Here is a 19267-nt window from a genome sequence, read left to right on the forward strand (position 1 = left end):
AATTGTATGCCTAAATTGTATAACATGTCTACTTGCTTACTTGAATTACTTGCCTTATATGCTTCTACTTGTGTTTTACTTGCATTGATATTACTTGTGCTTTCTACTGGGATTGAGGAGGTTCGGAAGGCGGTGGCGATGGGATCGCATGGAAGATAGGTTGGTGAAGGCTGTGGGACAGCGGAGATCTGTTAGACTAGAAAATCCTCTAAGTTAGATTACCCTTTTAATATGTTAAGGTTTCATATATGCTTTACTATTTTAGTTATGCCTTGAGATTGAATCTTGTGATGGATATGAAGTTTAGGATTGCCTTTGGCGTCCCGGGGTCTTATATCTTACATCACTAGGCACTGTTACCATACTGAGAACCTCCGGTTCTCATACCATATTCTGTTGTTGTTTTTTAGATGCAGGTCGCAACCCACCTCAGTGAGTTGCTTTGGACGGTGACAGAAGCGGAGGATCATGATACTTTTGGAGTCTTTTGATTTATTTTGTATATGTCTCTCACCTTTGTATTTTATTTTTTCCTAGAGGCTTGTATTGAGAGAGAAAAACCTGTATAAGCTATTTTTAAACTGTCTGGTTTTTGTATGTCTGTATATGGCTAGCCGGCTTAAATTCCGTGAGCCGTGGCTAGATTCTTATGATATTATACTCTTATCCTTTGTTATATTATATCTATATCTTGTGCTTTAAGTTAGTAGCTTCGTTAGTACGTTTTGCGCTTTTCAAATCCTGTTTTTGAGCTATATTCTTCATCGGGCTTCTAGATTATATTAATTCTTTCTATATAGTATATGTATGAGTTTTAGAACTGTCGTAACCTTTGATTAACATTTGCTTTACGACGCGAGGTAAGGCTTAGGCTAATTAGGGTGTTACACTTGCACTTACACATGCACACACGCGACTGAAAGAGTGAAACCCAAAATTAGAAGTGATTTTTGTAAATAGATATCGACTAGATATGACTAAAAAATTTCAATATGTCTCCCAAAACGGTGAAATTCTATAAAATAGGCCAATCAATAAGGATGAAAATAGGTTGAATCAAGTCGAATTTTAGTTTTGATGAGTCTAATCCATATTGTAAATAATTGGCCCAAACTAAGTTCTGTTACCTCTCATAGATTTTTTTTTATGGTTCGAATTCGACTTGTTTAAAATTCGACAAGCTCATGAGCCTATTTAAAAACTATGTTTCGTGAGTTATAACTCAAAATAATAAACTTCAAAATTCTAAATTGACATTAAACGCATTCTAAAATTTATAATTTATAATTTGTAAAGCATCATTCATTTATATATCAATTGTTAGTCACATATTATAACTATATTTTCAAGAAAGAAAAAAAAATCTTAAACGGCCTCTAACAAGTATCTCGAAAGTCAATGAGGTCCTAAAAAAAAAATCCTTTCTAGCCCCTAAACTTTACTTCTATAAGACTGATTAGCTCCTCTATTAATATTTTCTCTCTGTATTAACGAAATAAGCCTACATGACATGTTAAACTATTGATTTATTCATTAAGAGCCAACTAAAATTGACAAATTCTTTTTTGTTGGGAGTTTCGTTGTCTTTTAAGGATAATTGTTAAGGCCGTTTTGTTTTTTTTTTAATATTTTTTGTTACTTTTTCAAATATATTAGCTAAATTTACGGTGTAAAACTAAGAAATATTAGTGATTTTTAAATTATTTTTTTTATAAAATTAAATAGAGGATATATTAGTGATTAACGTGTCACATAAGTATGTTTTGAAGAGATATCATTAACATAGTGGCTAATCAGTCCCACGAAGTAGAATATTAAGGGCCGAAAAGGGTATTGTTTTTGTCGGGAGCCTCAAAGTCTTTCAAAAAAATTATCAAGGGCAGAAATGGGTATTCACCCTATTTTTAATCTATAAACATTTTTTTAGAATAAAAAAGATATAAAATTTTGATCTGATCCACACTAAAATCATCGGATCGGGTCGGATCCAATATCTGTAGCTTTTTAAGCTTGGATCCAATCTGACCCGTACATTTGCGGATTGGATTGGATACGATATTTCCGCAAAACACAAAAATATTTTTAAAAGTTTATTTTTATCAAAACAAATCAATAAAGTTTATTTTTTCTATTCTTTTAAATATGTTTATTTTAAAAATAATATTAAACATACTTTTTTTGAATAATAAATTAAAATAATGCAATATATATGATAATTATTAGTTGAAACAAAACATAAAAAAATATTTACTTATTTATTTTTTTATTTTGGGGGATAAGCGGATATGCAGATACATATACAAAATTCGTAATCCGATTTATTAGTGTGTGGATCGGTTGGATCCGATAACCTTACGGATCAGATTCATAGCCGTAATTTTTAGATCGAATTTGGATAAACAATACGAATATACGAATCGGATCCGATACATGAACACCCCTAAATGCTAGCGTGCTTCTAGGTTAAAGGTTTAGCATGTGCTAAAATGAGGTGGAGTTACCTGACGGAAGACGCGTGTACGCGTTGGTGCTCTCCGCATAGACAAGAAGTTGACTCGTTTTAGTTTGTGCAAAGAGTTGTTGATTAAACATGAAAAATTGTAGCTGCACTAATCTATTGTTAATGGTGATTAGGTGGTTGGGTTGGATTTTTTTGTTGCAATGGACTCTTTTTGGCAATAAAGGTGGATTTTAGGCTTATCGAACTAAATTTATGAAAATTTCACTAGTTGGAATTTTGTCGATCCTATCAAGAAGAAAGTTGAACCAAAACAAAAAAGAAAAGGTTTGAATAAATTCGAATGTATAAATAAAGGATGAAGATTTGGACCGTGTAATGGATTTAGTATTTGAAATGTGTATGGTAATTTTTTATATGCTATTAAGTGTTAAAAAAAAAGAGATAAATAACTGATGGTAAGGTATAAACTAGGTTGTCCTGAATATTTAGAAGAAAAGAAATTTTATCATATTAATACTATGAAAAGTATTTTGATAGTATAAATTGTTGTAGTAATGTTACGATAAAGCAAGAACTATGTATATTTATTGTGTTTTCGTTGAAAAATGAAGTATTTTTACTATCTTTTTAATGAAAAATAAAGTTAGTAACGTGAGATCATATAATAAGAGTTGATATAGTTATTTTGAATTGTCGATGGAAGGTAAAATATCGAAAAAGATCATATAAAAGAGATCATATAGTTATTTTGATATAGTTTCCCGTGAAGTCATCATTCGTGGTTGAATACTTATCTGCTCAACTTGCTTTCCCTGTCTCCGTCTAAGATTCGATATTCCTTTCTACTAGCCTACTCCTCTAAACTTCAACCAATCCTTCCAGATGAAGCTTCCAGACTAGTATAATCACAATAAGCAAGTGGCTCAATCAAATCCTAACTCATTAAGTTTTTTCAGCTACATTATTATTATTAGGGTCTTATGCTTATTGTCCTTTTTTTTATTTTTGAAAAACATTCTAATACCCTTTAAAAAGTCTTCTAGCAATCAAAGGCCATCTTTATACCCAAAAAAAAAAGTCCAACCCCAACAAAAGGACCAATTCAGTTGTAACCAAAATTAAAAATACATTACTATATACTAATTGTGCCATTTTGCAATTACGCCTGCTCCATTCGACAACTTACTGCAATCCTTGCATCATCTCAGTTGCTACTTTTTCTTCCAGCAGCAAAACCTTCACGAGTCAGATTTTTCATATAGCTAACTCATTTCAACACTTGCTGAAAAAAATCAAATTTCAGCACCATAGGACACCCCTATGTTATAATATCGTTTTTAGGTGGATGTCATTTAAAAAGAGGCAACTTATTAATGCTTGTAAAAAGCCTTTCGAAAAGTAAGATATGTATTGAATTAAAGCATAATGACACAAAGCAAAGACAATGTGAGTGTGTTGAGTATATTATTGAGAGTGTATTATAAAATCTTAATCATAACGAGATACATATATTAAAGAGTATTAATAAAATCTCTTTTTCTCTTTGGTTTATTTCTATATCCACTTCATTTATTTATTTATTTATTTTATAACACGTTCAATATAAAATTCTAATAAAATTTGAGAAAGAAAATATATATAGTAATAAATTTTAATTATGTCAAAATTTTTTATTTTAAATTTGTAACTCTTAATATTTTAACAAAAGAAGAGTAAAATCCCTTACCGACTCCTGTCTATTTTCATTTTAGACAACCTGTATCCTATCGAGTGAAAAATGATAACCCGACCCTTATCTTTCGTCTCTGTTAGACATATGAACCCTTTTGTTAAATTCTTTGGCAAGTCTTGACAGATTTGATGACATGTCACATTGAGCTATATAACGTGGCATTACTTCTCCGACGTAGACTATAACCATTAGATTAGAACAATGAAGCCTTTGTCGAATCACCAAAACGACGCTGTGTCTGGGGAGTATTTCCATTTCTAAACCTAATAGAAGAAGCTAACCGTAGGAGAAGAAGGAAACCATGAGTGATGCAGAGCAGTCTTCAACATCTCAACGACGTCTTGGAGGTAGGAAGAGTTCAAATTTCATGGGTTCTAAAGGTTATCAATGGCCTAAAAAAGGGGGTTGAATCTATGACTTCTTTTTTAACTTTTCACTTCTACTTCAAACTAGAATAAGAACTGAGTGGATGTTGAGTCTGCCAAGTTGATATCACAGGAGATAATTTTGTTTTGTCTCTTCACGATGGATATGGAATTGTGCAAACTCGTTACTTTTGGATACTCTGAGTTACTGTGACTTTTGTGGGATAGATAAAGTAGGAGACAATTTTATTTTATCTCATATTGAATGAAAATAGAGATAGAGCACAGATGAGAAAACGACATAGCAATGTATCGTGGTTCAACCACCATGTACAATATGGCATACATCCCATCTCTACTACAACTGTGGTGGAATTTTTACTATCTTTTACAAAGATTATAATCACCAATTTTCTAGGATTCTAACCAATTCTATCTGGGACAAACCAAGCTTCTACCCAAGCTTAATTTGGCTAGGTTCACTCCTAGACTTCCAACCACTAAGTGCTCACCCAACATAGCAAGGGAATCCTCTCAGGATCATGAATAAAAAGCAGAAATACATTCAAAAGAGATTAAAATAATTTTCTAATATTTCTCCAAGATTTCTCTTTGTCTTTTCTCTTAATGGCTTTTTCTAATTTCTCACATAATGCCTTTTTTCATTGAAAAGAAATAGAGAAAGACAAAAACTGCAGAACGAAAAATTTAATATAAGACCATGAACAAGAAGAAGATTAATCTTGAAAGCTATGAGAACCCAAAAAGTATGCTCACTCTCCTTGCTTCAATTTTTGGTCGTTTACCATTTTTATAGAAGAGTAAAGTTTCCAAAACTTGAACTTAGTTGAACACCTTTGACTAGTTCTTCTTTTCCAAAATATTAGAGCAATAACGTAGAGAAGAGATGGGATTGTAACGGTGATTAGAGTTGGCATGCATCCTTACCTAGATGCTTCTCTTTCTTTCTTTTTCTTTTGACTTCAAGGATATGAGCCATTCATCTATTATGTGGCTCCAAGTTTTGTTTTTGACCCTTGATTTATAGCAGTGATACATAACCTCCATTTTTTTCATCTTACCCAAATGGTGAATGCAGGAGGAAGGCAGCTTCAACAAGCTACGATTGAAGTGTAACACCCTAACTTTTAGCACCTCATGATCGTACCAAAAATTCAGGCGTTACTTACCTCTAAACTTTTTATTTTATACTATCTTTATTTAATATTGAGCCTTTGCGAATATGAACCGAAACTTTGATTAAGAAAACGAAAGGAGACTTTATTTTAAATCACTTAATCACAAAATTATTTCAAGATTCTCAAATACAAGTCCTATCCCCTCTAAAAATTAAAAACAATAAATGACGAGAGGAAAATAAAATCTAACAACTCAACTTGGAAACATAATATTCTATGCTCCTGTAGCTCTGCACTAAACCTTCGCACCTGTAGTTGAAAGGGGTGGAAATAGGGGGTAAGAACTGGAGAGTTCTTAGTAGGGTCGGGGTGTATAGTTATATTCATTTTATTTTATTCCTTAGTCAACAGTAACACACCATAGAATACAGAAAAACTTCAACAAAGCATGACAAGTAATTTACTCAGAAGTCAATTAACCAGAAAATACACAGACACGTTCACAGAATTTCACAACATAGAGATATGCGCAAACAAGTATGATACATGTCTAGTCCTATACAGGCCATGAACTCATGTGTCAGTTTGTTGCCCGATTTCCGACATTAGTCCTGAGATAAGCGTCTCGCATCGCCGTCCTTATCTCAGCCAATGTTCCCTCCATGAGCGTTACGCATCGCCGTCCTCATGGGAGAACCTTCCTTTCGATCTCCAGTGAGTGTTACCAATTGCCGTCCTCACTGAGCCATCCTTACAGTGTCAAGTATGTAACACCCTACTTACCCTAAGCCTTACCTCGCGTCGTAAAGAAAAAGTTAATTAAAGGTTACGACAATTCTAAAGCTAGTACATATATATGTATAGAAAGAAACAATAATTCTAGAAACCCGATGAAGGATTAAGCTCAAAAATAGAGTGTCAAAAGCGCAAAACGTTCACACAAAGCTATGCTAATCGAGGCACACGTATAGATATCACGACATATATATAGATGTATCAAAGTATAATAGTCATAAGAATCCAGCCGCCACCCGGGGAGTTTAAGCCGGCTAGTTATATACAGACAAACTGAGTTTTGAAAGTAAAACAGCTTATACTAACTTCCTCTCAAAGTGAGCCTCTAGGCAAAATAAATCAAAAGTGAGAGAAGCTAAACAAAATAATCAAAAAGACTTCAGAACATAGTGAAGATCCTCCGCTCTATCACCATCAAGCAACTCACCGAGGTGGGTTGAGACCTGCATATGAAAAACAACAATAGAGTATGGAATGAGAACCAGAGGTTCTCAATATAGTAACAGTGTCCAGTGATGTAAGATATAAGACTCCTGGATGCCAGAGACAATCCTAGAGCTTCATATCCATCATGAGATTTCAAGCTTAAAACATAAGTAAGTTTTAAAACCATATCTTTAAAACCACAAGAAAAAAGGGTAATCTAACTTAGTGGATTTCTAAATCTAACAGTTTTCCGCTGTCCCACAGCCTTCTCCTGCCTAACTGCCATGCGATCCCATTGCCACCACCTTCCGAACCTCCTCAATCCCAGTAGAATACACAGATAATAACAATGCAAGTAAAGCACAAGTATAAGCATATATATATAAAGTAATTCAAATAGGCAGTTAGGCATGTTATACAATTAGGCAAGCAATTCAAGTCGGCAAAGCAAACAAACAGATAGACGATGCAAATTATGAATGCCTGTCCTATTTGGCTGTGATATCACATTGTCGGTTCAACTGCCAACCCGACATATCTCCATGGAGATGTCGCCTTTCGGTCTCATAATGGGAACCCCCGAGATATCGTGCCCAGATCACGGTCCAGGATGTCAGTGCCTGCACACTCTAGTGATTTCGAAAGGATGTGAGCGGGATACTCTTACCACGGACCTCACATCTCAACGTAAGCGGGACTAACCATCGCCCTTACGCCGCCGCCGCGACCTCGACAAGCGGGATTAACCAACCGTCCTTGCCAGGCGCATAGCGTCTCAAAAATCTCAACTTTAAAAGTGTTACATCAGTAGTTTTCAAAAATTATTTAATTCAGTTCTCAGTAGTTCACCACTTTCACAATTTGTACCGTCAATCATCAATACAATGCCTCATCATCTTACTCAACCAAATCCATCCTCAGTACTCTAGAAACCTAAGCCTTCGTTTTCTAAATTCACATAAAATTCACTTATTTAAGTTCTTAATTATCCTCTATTAATCTTTAGACCTAACCATAAACATTACCCTTATACTACATCTTAGGGAAGTTTAGAGAACCCTTTTCAAAAACATAAAAATCATTTTCAGCAAAACAGGGGTCTCGCGTACGCAAGCCCTTGCCTCGCGTATGCGGGATGTTGAAAAAGGGGGTGGTCGCGTACGCAACCACCTGCTCGCGTACGCGAGTTGTCCAACCCGAATGGGTTGCTCGCGTCACGCATTATAGTTCGCGTACGCATGCAGTGCCTCGTGTATGCGAGATACCCAACCCGAAAAGGTTGGTCGTGTCGTGTGCAGCATGTCGTGTACACAGCCCATACCAGACTTAGAAAATTTTCAAATGTTGCAGAATTCAGTTTTTGGCACCAAACTTTGAACAGTCATAACTTACTCTACAAAAATTTATTTTCTACAAATTTTATATCGATTTAAAGCTCTCAAAGCCATCTTTAATTTAAAACAAAGTTCATTCAATTTCAAGTTTTGAGGCTCGAGTTATGCTCTGTCAAAGTTTACCAAAAACTGGTTTTTACCAAAAACAACAAGGTTCTCAACTTTCCAAAATTTACAACCAAAACCAAACTAAAACCACACAAACTCCAACTCACATAAGATCTTACCATTTGCATCACATTCCACCACTCATAACATATAATCATCAAACCCAATTATCAATTACATGGCACTATAATCATCTCTCAACCAACACACTCATCAATCATCATTTTACCATTACCAATCATAATAATCAACCTCAATCATTCACACTATCAATGTCCAACACTATTTATTAATCTCAACAACATTATTCATCCAATTCATCAAAGTTATCAATTCATCATACATCATCAATCAACCAAGTTCAACAACCAATTCAATCCAAACCTATCCTATGGGTCACTAGCCTAAGTGTCTAGAAATATTATATATTACATAGAGAAAACCAAAACCATACCTTGGCCGATTTTCAATATGCACTAAAACCTAAATTGAGTGCAAATCAAGCTTCCAACCACAACCAAGCCACCAATTTAACTCCAAAGCTCTAAATAAATGCCAACCATCACAACTTCAAGCTATATACACATAATTTATAACCAATCAACCTAGGGTTCATCATAATTACAAATTCACAAGGTAAAAAGTTTCCTTACCTTTTCCAATGGTCATAGGACCATAACCCAACAATTTTCTCAAGTTAGATTGATCCTAAACACATCAAAACATTAAAATCTCAAAATCCTAAGCACTAAATTTTTGAACTTATAGAAGGGAAGGCTGAGAGGGAAATCAAGATTTTCTTACCAGTTTTTTGGGTGGGTTTTGTAGAGCTCTTTATGTTGATCGCGTGGCCACAAATGATGCGGCAATCAGAGCTCCGTAGCTCATGTTATGAGCTTGAGAAGTTGAAGATGAATAGTGAAAATGGAACCCTCACTCTCTTCTCACTTCAGCTGTGTTGTGTTGTGTTTGAGGATGAATGAGCTGAACGGGCTCATTTAGTGAACTTATATATATTGGGCTTGGGCCCAACTTGGACCCGGTCCAACCCGTTAACGTTTTTGGCCCGTTGGCCCAATTTCGGGCCAAACCTTTAAAATTAGTGCTCGGGTTTCAATTCTAAATATTTTCCTAAAATTTTCTACTATTTTTATTATTCTCGCTTAGTATCGAACAGACTTAAACCGGTTCGGCCGGTTAATCTGCCGGTTCGCAGTCTTATGCGGTTTTTCGCAGAAAATTACATTTTTCAACTCATAAAAATCTATTGAGTCCAAAAATCATATTTGAATTCCCTAATTCACATTCTAAATTTTTGGAACCTAATTTGGGAAATTTAGTTATTTAATAAATCGGTTAGTTAATCGTGGTTCTTACAAAGTGAGCGTTACATATCGCCGTCCCCACTAGATACTTGGCACTAAGTCCCAAATAGCACTCAATTTCCTTTCAATCTTTGCTCTCTACTCTACTGAGGTAGAGATCCCTTTAATTAATACCTTCTTTTCTATCTGCTCTACTGTGGCAGACATTCATTAAAATCTTTTCAGTCACTGCTTTCCGCTCTTCTGTGGCAGAGATCCTTTTACTTAATACATCCTTCTCTTTTGTTCTTTTTCTTTTCTTTTCTTTCTCATCTTTTTCTTTTATTTTCTTACTTCTTTTCTTTCTCTCTTTCAATATTTTAATTCTTTACCATAATTCAACTTCATATTCTTTCCTCGCTTTTCCCTAATGACTTATGAAAAAGAATCATAAAAGTCTTAAATTAACTGTGTCCTCTAAAGCTTTTTAAGGGTAATAAAAAAGATAACAATAATATAAATAAGATAATTTAAATAGTAAATAAATAATATTTATATCTTTTTTTTTAAAACTTAGCTTTGTAAAGCTTTTATTCTTAAACTCTTATTATCTACGTTTTAAACCTCAAACTTTTAAATATTTTATTTTTAACCTAACAATTTTTTCAAATTATATTTGAACCTCACTTATCTCAATATTTATAAAAGTAACCCTTAACTTTTATAAAATACCCATCTTACCCCTGTACTTTATTTATTATCCAAAATACTCGAAAACTTATATAATTACAAATTGTACCTCGATTTTTATATATAAATACAATGTTACCCTTCAAAAATAAAATTTAATTACTAATATTTCTCTTATACCAAAATTGAAACCCTTAACCTTTCTCTTTCAGAATATTACTTGTATTTTAATTCGTTTTCGAGTTTTTCGGTTACCGATTCTTCGTAACTTTTAATTTAATCTCTCAGCCATCAAATCTCACCAATTTTATCTCAAAATACCGCACCAAAACATCCCCAAAATCATCAAAACACCCCCAGTTGGCTGCTCATACATAGCCGACCCAAAATCTCAAGCAAACAACAATAATTTAACTTAAACTTAATCAAACCCAAACAGTAATCAATCAAACCAACATTCACTCATCTAATTCACTTTTAATTATTATAAAATTATCAAACTCTACCTCCGTATGAAATCAAAAGAACGGAAACTCCAAAGAAAATTTTTGATCGAGCTGCTGAAGAAGAAAACGTCAGAAGTCGTCTGTGTCTCATAGAACTCCAATTGGCCAAACTTAAGGGAAAGGGGAGCTATACTACTGTTAATTTTTACCGAAGAAAAGTGATGACCAACGTATAGAGGAGGAGGATATGAACACTTTTATCGGATTAAATTTTTTATTAGAGTTACGGATCACAAGAAATCAAAGCCGAAAGATTTTTGTATCCATGAAGTTCACGTTCTCTCTCTCTCTCTCTCTCTCGATTTTCTTTCTTTTCTTTCTCCAAATTCTTTCAGCGAAATGAAGATGGAATGAGGATGATAATTAGTGGTTTGATAACTATGTGTCATAGTATTAAATGGAAAAGGTTGGGTGTCACGAAATCAAGCTGCTGAGTCAGCGATTCAAATTATAAATATCATAAACAGATAATTATGAAAGCTGGATATATTAAAATACAAGTAATGATATATATGAGTTACTAATATAAATGACATTAGTAACATAATGATAAAAGATACACGGTGAAGCATTAGCAAAGATAAGTTCATCGAAGAGTACCGATATTTACTCATATCGGCGGATATCTACACTACAAGATTCAAGTTGATTTGTGGCAGTTTTTTTCTGGTTTGTGGGGGTTTGAAACCCCCACCAAAAGGTTAGTGGGAGTTTTCTAAACCTCCAAAATTTGAGGTGCCACGAGCTTATTTGTGGCAATTTTGTAGAACTTCCACGACATAATTTAGTGGCGGTTCTTTGTGTGCTTTGTGGGGGTTTTGAGTTGAATTTTTTAGCAGTTTTTGAAATTTTTGTGGCGGTTTAAAACCTTCACAAAAATTAAATTTTCAAAAAAAAAAAATTGCAACAAACTAAATGGCTACAAACAATTTAAAATTAAAACTAAACATATTTAAAATCTATAAACTACTATTATTGATTGAAAAAATTACATCAATAAAACTAAAGATTATTAAACTTTAAAGAAATTAGTAATTAGTATGAAATGAACAGAAATTTAAACAAATTACATCAATCAAATTGGTATGAAATGAATAACTTAGATCAATCAAATTTACATATTTAAATTGAAATTTCCACTATTTAATGAAAAAAATGGCAGAAAACATATACCAAGCTGAAGCTGAAGCAATGATTGGCAAACAATTTTTTCTCAAATTTATTCTCAGTAACCACATCCTGTCACAGGAAAACAAATATAATAGAGAATAATTATAGGCAATGCCATATTTTGGAAAAGTGACAATGCAAAACAAGTTTCCCATGATAAGGTGGTAAAATGTATAAATTTGCAGTAGCTTGTGTTAAATTACCTTCAATGATTTCTTTAAGCTCTTGTTTTCATTTTGAATACTGTGTAGAATGTTCAGCCTATAGTTAATGTTGCAGCAATGAAGTGTAAAAATGGGTTAAAAATTAAAGGACTTTAATATATTTCTAATTACTCTAAATTTTAGGGACGACAGGATCAAAATGGAAAGAAGTCATGACACCTTTCTACAGACAGCACAAGCTTAGAATCTTTGGTTGATGATTCAGACGAGTGCATAAGCTGGTAACTTATAGCCCAACAAATTATCTTTTTCACACCTAGTAAAAAGGAATAGTGGCATAAAATCAGTATTATGGCAGAAAATCTGAAATTTTCATACTTAGATGCTACATTTGCTTCAATTAAAAATGGGGAGGAAAGGTTATAAAGAATGCATGCTTTAGTTGTTAGGGCTTGATCTTTGATGCAGAGAGTCTCCAGATTAGGACATTCCAATCCAACTCTGCTAAGAACCGGAAATAAAAAAAATTCACATCTTAAGTATAAAAATGGTACACATGAAATTATTTCTTAAGATTTAAAACAAGACAAAGTATATAGACCTTAGTACACATTTTAAATATTGATTATTAACTCTGATCAATTGATGATCTAAATAATTGGAGTGCATCGAAAGATTAGTTCGCTGACAAAATAGTCCCTCAACATTGTTTAATTTTATTAAAATGTTGTATGAGGCAACCTTTGCAGTATTAAACACAACATTCTTGCAGTCTGGTAAGATGCTCACTGACCATGCTGGCAACTGATACGAGTTACCGCTAAAATTCACAATCACATCAATTGTAGTATTGATGTTAGCAAGGAAAGCAGCACACACATTATCTATTTTGTAAACTGCAACCTGATAGCTCAAAAAGCAAAAACCATAAAGCATATAAAGATGATTTAATAAGATATTAGAAACATAATAAGCTTGAAGAAATTTAAGAAAATATAATATAATTTTTTAAAAGTGCTATTCATATATACCTCTATATTTGGATCAAGAGATGTAACTGCTGGATCAGTAACAATCAATGCTTCTTCACAAAGCTTTATGGAATTATGCAAATTTTTAAGGTGTCCCCACTTAGGTTGTCTAATGATTCCTGCATAAGATATATTGATTAAATTTGAGATTCTCTTTAGAACCAAAATAAGATAGATAAATAAATAAATATCATACCATATTCATCAAGTGGTGCTTTATAGTCATAACTAGTAACAACAAAAGGTCCACCTGTGGTTCTACCAAAATTGGTTCCTCCATGATACTGTTTCACATAAAAACTTTGTGCTATCAACTCAATTCCTTTCTCATATACATATAATAAGAAACTTAAAAGATATCATAGGTTTCAATACCATATAGTAGTTCATAAAAGTTCCACCAAGTTGGAGATTGTCTGAACTCAAATTTCCATAAGACAAATAACAGGAATTTTAATTCCTAATGAATAAGATCATTGGGTCAGGGTGGCACACAGCAACAAAAGCTTCCCTTAGGTCTCCAAACTAACCTTCCCATTCATATTACTCATCAGGTAACTCCATGGGAACTCAAAATTGATGAGCGATGAGTCGCTCCCATTGGGTATATTCACATAAAAATCTAGATGAGACCTTGGTAGCTACTAGCCTCAAGGAGAAGTGTTTTATGCATCCTTTCAGAGACATTCACTTTAGAGGATTAGCATATTTCTTGCAAACCAATAAGGTCACAATTCACAACCAATGTCATTACATGTCTATTCCTATGTGTACCATGAAAAATGTTGTGCCTCCACAGACAAGTACGTATCGATTCAGTGTATGAAACCAAAGTAAGTATAAATAACACTTCTCATGTAACATGGCGAAAACAAACACAACTAAAGTATAATGTGCTCAAATTTCTATACAATATGTACTCTATATACTATATTAGACATAAACACCTTGTTGGTGCATCCTTCAAGAGAATTACCCGAGTGGGAGCACATTTAGCTGGTTCACATGCTGATAACAAAAAAAAAATTATTTCTCGTTAATAACCACCAGCAAGTGCACCGGGTCGTATCAAGTAATAAAACTCACAAAAGAGTGAGCTCGATCCCACGAGGATTAATGGATTAAACAATCAATGGTTTATTGATTATCCTAGTTAGACAGTTCATATTGGGGTAATAAGCAACAGAAAATGTAAATTGCATGAAAGTAAAGGAAAGCAATAAAGTGCAGATAAGTAAATTGACAGAAATGTAAAGTGCAAGAAAGTAAATGACATAAAGTAAATGTAAGATAAAAGAAGCATTGGGATCAAGAGATATTGCATTCTCTGGATCAAGTTCATTCTCATCTCTTCCTCAATCAATGCATTCATTGATCTTCTTGGCAATCTTAGGTGATTGGATCCCAATGTCTTGGCAATCCAATCTCTCTAAGCTTGAACAATTGCCCAATATCTTGATTTAATTGCTCATGGGAAGAGATGAAGTTTGGTCACTGATTATACCACACACTTTCATAGATCAAAGTATTGGTAGGATTACATGTCACTATATCCATCCAACCCCCAACCTAATCCGATGTGAGAAAGTATTTCTAGAATGATTTCCTCATTCCTCTCTCAATGTTCCGAGGAAATCCAAGTATGAACAATCTCTCTTTCAAGACAATTGTTCAATTGGATGAAGACTGAAAGCTTTCTAGCAAAATCAAGAGAAAATAAAAAAGAAGAAGAATGAAAACTACAATTGATCCATTAAATAACAATAGAGCTCTCTAACCCAATGAAAAGAGTTAGTTTAGTTCATTGCTCTATTCAAACAGAAAAGAAAGAAAGTGCAGAAAAATAAAGATGAAGATTAAGAATTTAAAACTGAAATTAAAACTTCAAAGTTCATAAATGAAAATTACAAACTGAAACCAAACTACTACTAAGGAAGAAAAGAAAAGAAAAGGAAGAAAAGTGTATGAGGGGAGGGGTCCGAAGACCCACTCCCAGTTGTGTGTGCCAAGGAATGTGTGTGTGCATGATTCTGGACTCCCCCTCCAATCCAGAATATCCCCTTCTATGAAGCTAATGCCTATATATAGGATTACAAACTAAAAATGAAAACACAAATTACAAATGAAAATTCCTAATCTAGATGCTCCTTGTGCCTTAGATTGAGTGATGTTGATGGACTCTACTTGCTTGAAAAGTGAATGTATGATCAGGGCCTTTAGTGGTATTGCCAATGTTAAAAATTGCTCCCAGCCCTCTTCAGCGTTTGAATCAACATTGGCATGCAAACGTTCACCCCAACGTTTTCCCGGTCACGCATACGCATGGGCAACGCGTACGCGTGACCCTTGTTGCCAGCCATAAGAACGAGCGTTGGAGACAACGTTGGTGCGCCAACGTTCTTCTCACGCATGCACGTGGGTGACGCGCACGTGTGACTTGTCAATTTTTCCTTCTCACGCGTACGCGTGGCTTGTCATTTTTTACTTCTCACGCGTACGCGTGGCTTTCGATTTCTCCATGCATTTTTGTCGAGCACGTTGGAGGTAACGTTGGTGATAAACCCCCTATTTTATGATTCATCTTGTGCTTAATTAAGTGTTTTTATCAATTCTTCACCCACTTATTCATATGAATTGCATGGTTTTACAATTCCTTCCTTATTCTATGATATATGTGAAAACATGTTTCCTATGCTTTAAAAATATTTACTTTAATTATCCTTTATTACCATTCGATGCCGTGATCTGTGTGTTAAGTAATTTCAGGCTTCATAGGGCAGGAATGGCTTAGAGGACGGAAAAGAAACATGAAAAAATGGAAGGAACGCACAAAATAGAGTTTTGAAGAAAAGGGTAGCGATGCGCACGCATGGACGACGCGGACGCGTGCCTAGCGCAAAATGCAAATGACATGTACGCGTGACTGACGCGTACGCTTGACAAAGAAAAACTCCACATGACGCGAACGCGTGACCCATGCGCACGCATGACCCACGCGCACACGTGACAGACGCGACGTGCAGAAAATTGCAGAAGTCGCCCCCAGTGATTTTTGGGCCCTTTTTCGGCCCAAATCCAAGCCCAGAAACACATAATAGAAGCCAGAGAATGGGGGAATCAACAACAACAATTCATACAACATCGAGAATAGACAATTTTAGGTTTTAGATGTAGTTTCTAGAGAGAGAGGTTCTCTCCTCTCTCTTAGGTTTTAGAATTAGGATTTCTCTTACTTTATGGTTATTACTCCAATTTCAGGTTCAATGTTCCCAACTTTAATTTTATGTTCTCTTCTACTTTTAGATACTCTAATGCTTTTACTTGTTAATTACTTATGTTGCCAAATTGGCTTATGAATATTTCCATGTTAGATTTGAATATTCTATTTAATATAATTTGAGGTATTTCAGATTTATGATTATTTTATTCTATTTATGATGCTTTCAATTTAATTCAGATTTTTCTCCTTTTGGTTTTGGTTAAGTAATTGGTAACACTTGAGTTGTCAAACTCAGCGGTTGATTGAGAATTGGAAACTGCTGATTGATTTGGATCCCTCTAAAGCTAGTCTTTCTACAGGAGTTGACTAGGACTTGAGGAATCAAGTTAATTAGTCCACTTGACTTTCCTTTATTTAGTAAGGGTTAACTAAGTGGGAGCAACAAAAATTCTCATCACACCTGATAAGGATAACTAGGATGGGATTTCCAGTTCTTATACCTTGCCAAGAGTCTTCATAATTATTAATTTATTTTTCTTGCCATTTAAATTGCTTGTTCTCTATTTTAAAAACCGAAAAACATACCTTTTTCCATAACCAATAATAAATCATACATCTTTGCAATTTCTTGAGATACGACCCAAGGTTTAAATACTTCGGTTATCAATTTTATTGGGTTTGCTTAAGTGACAACCAAAACTTTTGTACGAAGGGAATTCTTGTCGGTCTAGAAGCTATACCTACAACATGATTTTAGTTGTGAAAATTCTAGATTGCGCGAGAGTTTCGTTCGCCAGTTGGTTTGCCAACGTTCCCACCTACGTTGGTTCTTCAATTTTTATATACCAACGTTGGTTCTCCCTCATTGCTTTTCTCTGCTTCTACTTTGCCTATCATCAAACAAATAAGTGTATCAAAGTAATATACAGGATAATCTTTACTATATTAAGTGTGCTAATAGTGGTCAAAATCATAACTTCACTTAGTGTGATCTATTTCATCATATTTACCTTATATATTAACTAAAATTCACCTATGCTTGAGATTTTGTTTCATGCAGAGATTTTTCATACTTTTACTCCTTTGTCAACAAAATTTATATGAAAACTAAACTAAAATCTACTGAAATAACAACTAAAAACAAGCAATGATGCACCCGCATCACATGCATATGAGGGGAATCTCTCAAATTACTTTCAGGAGCGTCAGATTGATGATGACCTGCTGAAGATGATTCATCAGGTGCCACTGCCTCCTCTTGATTCAACTGAGCAAGACTTGTTCTCCTCCAATTTGATACTCAGCAAGAATAGAAGCTACAAACATCACAGCGCCAAAGCCAGTAAATGTGGCAAGAAAAATAGCTAGAATTCAAATTCATAAAACTTCCATCAAAATAGAGAACTTAAATTCAATTCACCTTTCTCACAAACACAGAGATTGTTTGAACAAATTTTGAACGGAAGTGAATGAGAAAATTTAAGTTGCTCACGCACCCAGAGTCAACGGGATTTCATGTCACATATCCAAAGTTGCTCAGATGCTCTATTGGAATCCGCAATGCAATCTCTAGCTTTAGTTCAACACTATCCGGGTCAGGAATCGCACGGAACACATGTAGAACAAGGGTGATTGTCATGGGTTGATGACAAGTCATCTTAGCCTAGTTTCACTAGCCTTTGTCTTTTATTTTCGATTGATTTTTCTTGAGCCATAAGCAAGCCAATTGGGTAGATTTTCATGCTTCCTTTGATTTAATCAACCATAGATGAATTAATGCAATTTCATGAGGTTTTATGCTATAATTGTCACATATTATGAAAGAATGAATATCTCATGATTTTGAGCATAGCTTTGATGTGTTTGGTTGATTAATGATAGGTGAAGAAAGCTTGGAGAAAGGTTGAAGCAAGAGGGAATGGCTAGGAGGAAGAGAGGACAAAAAGTTTGAGCAAAAGTTTGCCTCAAACTTTTGGATTAATTGAAAACGAACCAGGGAGCAAAAAGCTTGAACAAAAGTTTGCCTCAAACTTTTGCACAAACTTTTGGGCAAAAAGCTTGAGCAAAAGTTTGCCTCAAACTTTTGCGCAAACTTTTGGGAGAAAAGCTTGAGCCAACGTTTGCCTCAAACTTTTTGGCAAACGTTGGCATCACAAATCAACACCCTGGAGAGCAAAAGTTTGCGCCAACGTTTGCCTCAAACTTTTTGGCAAACGTTGGCGCCATGAACAACACACCCTGGAGAGCAAAAGCTTGCGCCAACGTTTGCCTCAAACTTTTTGGCAAACGTTGGCGCCATGAGTGTGCAAGGGGGAGCCAACGTTTGAGCAAAAGTTTGACCCCAAACTTTGGCTCAAACATTGGTAGCAGCAAAATGGGGTGGCTGATATGAAAAGTTTGAGTAAAAGTTTGCCTCAAACTTTTACTCAAACTTTTACTCAAGCTTACATGATTCCAAACCCGGTTCACTTCGGTTCTTCTCTAAACTCCAAGAGCAATCAACCAAGGCCTTTATCAACCCAATTCCATCAAGAGCAAAGGCCCAATTGAAGGCTTGAAGACCATTTGAAGAAAGTGTATAAATAGCATAGGATTTAAATTTTTGGGGAGCTTTCTTTTCGGTTTTGATTAGTACACTTAGTAGAGAGCTCACTTTACATTTCTTGGCATTGTTGTTTGAATTCAAGGCTTCAGAAAAGGAAGTAATAAATCTTGAAGGAATAAAGGCAGTCATGAATCAAAACAAACAGCTACACCAGCAA

General features: G+C 34.5%; 1 pseudogene; it reads right to left on the reverse strand.

Annotated features, from left to right (window-relative positions):
- The window catches only part of LOC107610829, a 71937-nt pseudogene that overhangs the window by 31908 nt on the left and 20762 nt on the right, over positions 1 to 19267 (reverse strand).

The sequence above is a fragment of the Arachis ipaensis genome, chromosome B08 (genome assembly GCF_000816755.2).
Source record: "Arachis ipaensis cultivar K30076 chromosome B08, Araip1.1, whole genome shotgun sequence".
Lineage (NCBI taxonomy): Eukaryota > Viridiplantae > Streptophyta > Magnoliopsida > Fabales > Fabaceae > Arachis > Arachis ipaensis.